Raw genomic sequence first — 2,809 nt, 5'->3', positions numbered from 1 at the left:
GAAGATCATGAGAGTCACGTGAGTGTTGTCAGAGGTACGATTGGCTGAGCAGCCGAGCGCGCGCAAACCTCAACAACGGCGCCGACATTGACAGCACTTCAAAATAAAGGTACAGCGAACACTTGTTTTTTTCCCCCACTTCAGTTTATTCGCTCAGTATAATTAAAACATTAGTGTATTTCAGAGTCGGAACCTTTTTGGAAAATGCAGTTTTGTATTTAATTTTAAATAACTTTTATGTTTATAAATTAAATTTCTTCATAAACTGATATTTCGTAAAAATATCTGTTTATGAAGAAACAATTCTAGATTTGCTTAACTTTCATTTTCACTATATATATATATATATATATATATATATATATATATATATATATATATATATATATATATATATATATATATATATATATATATATATATATATATATATATACAGTGACTTTATGGCTGGGGATAAAATGGCCTAATAGTTGTTACTATTACCTAGTTTATGGATTACATTATGAATTGTAACATTTTTGTACAAAGTTTTTTTAAATCACTTTTGCTTCAGGTTGCACAGCGGAATGAACCACCCATTACCCGGGCAAATGTTTTACACATGGCCTTCCAGCCACAACCCTGACAGTACAACTCTCAGTACTGGGAAACACACACACACACACACACACACACACACACACACACACACACACACACACACACACACACACACACACACACATTCATTCATTCATAGACAGACTACCACCAATTTATTTTATCCAATTCACTTACACATGGAGGAAACCCACACAATCGTGGCAAGAACATGCAAACTCCACACAGAAAAGCCTCCTGTGCAGCTGGGACTCCAACCAGTGACCTTCTGATTGAGGCTACCACTTAGCCAACGTGCTGCCCTTGTTTTCTAAAATGCTGTGTTAAAATATGCAAATGATGCATTTAGATAATAAATATGTTGTAATTAACTAATTTGCAAAAGAAATTGGAAGAACATTGGATGAAGTTTTCCAGAGAGGGGATCTCCTTTTATTTCCCCATACACCCAACTGCTAACAGTTAGATTAAATATTTTCTGTATATATTTATTTATAAATTTTTCACTTGGTAGAATAATATTTTGCATAATCAGACTGATTATGAATATAAAAACATTGTGGAAAAACGTTTAATAATAATCAAGTTTGGGGTATGTGAGTCATGTTGAATTAAATATGTTTAGCTCAGTGCATAGAAACAATAAAGAAAAAAAAATACCTTTTAAAGTATTGATTGTAACCGATATCTACAAAACTGATAAAGGGACAATATAGGCTACTGTACACACTGTATTTTGAAAGTTTTCTTTATATTGGACACAAATGTCAAAACTCAAAACTGACAGGTTATTAAACAACAAATTCTGGTCTTTGGAACAAACTCCCTTGGAGTTAAAATCAACTCAATCTGAGTGTACATGCGTGACCATCCCCTGCAGAGTTAAAATCACTCTGCATTTGGAGTTAAATCTTAACAAAATATGAACTCCTCACCAATGTTAAAATTTAACACTTCTTAGAGTTAAAATGTTCTTCAAACAATATATATTTTTTGTGAAAATGACTGAACTGATGCAATACTTTTTACTTACTGCTTTTAATTATGCAAATCCACACATTAGATTTAGAAATTCAATCAATGGACACACTTTGAAATTAATTGTCACAATAGCATTAAATCTAACATCAAAACATTTACAATTAATACACGTTGGCAGCCAATGCCAACTGAAACCAATGGCTTAATAAAATAAAAGATATTAACGTTACCTTGTTGTGTAAGTTAGCCTATATTTGAAAAGTGAACAGCAGGTTTCTTCATCTGATCAAGAAAAGCTAACTTATGTTAGATGCTAAGTTCGCCACATGCAGCGTCACAGTACAAAACAAAACACCTGCAGTAAAACACATTTCTGTCACAAAATATACAACATTTTGAAAAAGCTTTTAGAATTGTATAACAATGCACACACAACGAAGTACACAACTCCAGTTCTTTTGTGCTGCTCAGCAGGGTTGTGTATTGCCAAACTTTCTAAAAATGTAACTTCAGTAAGTAGTTCCTGAACACCAGCAAATGAACTCCAAAATACAATACAGCAGGGAGTATCCCACAACACAAAATTATGTTAGAGTTCAAAAATAAACTCTAAAAAGGTTATTGTCTCACACTTTTTTGCCCAATTTTTCAACTCCAGGAATTTGCTGTGTACTAGATATTATTCCGTAAAAGATAAATAGATTTTCACATTTAATCTAAAAGTTATTAGCAACTCAGTTTTAGAAAACTTATATTCTTATTTCTGTTAGAAAACCTCTCTTGTTTAATTTTAATATCTATTCATGTTAATGTAATTTAAATCAGAAACTAAAATCAGTATCAGAATGAGCTTTATTCCCCAAGCAAACACTTGAAAATTCGTTGTTGTTTTCAGAAGCAAAGGGTACATACACTCTCAGAAATAAAGGTACGCGAGCTGTCTTTTCAAAACATACACATTTGTACTTAAATAGTCTGTATTGGTACCTCAAGAGTATATATTTGTATACTTACTGTACTGATTTTAAGAGGAACACTTTTGTACTTTTTAGGTACCAATATGAACCCTTGAGGTATTATTATGGACATTTTAACTACACATTTGTACCTTTTGAAAAGGTACCACACCAGTGACAGCTCGCGTACCTTTATTTCTGAGAGTGTACATATCAACACAAGCACAAAGAAAGACATTTAAATAAATGGAAAATAAAGTAAACTATAT

Source organism: Danio rerio, chromosome 17, assembly GCF_052040795.2.
Source record: "Danio rerio strain M-AB ecotype USA chromosome 17, GRCz13ab, whole genome shotgun sequence".
Taxonomy (NCBI): Eukaryota; Metazoa; Chordata; class Actinopteri; order Cypriniformes; family Danionidae; genus Danio; species Danio rerio.
The sequence above is the reverse complement of the archived record's forward strand: the minus strand, read 5'-3'. Positions refer to the sequence as shown.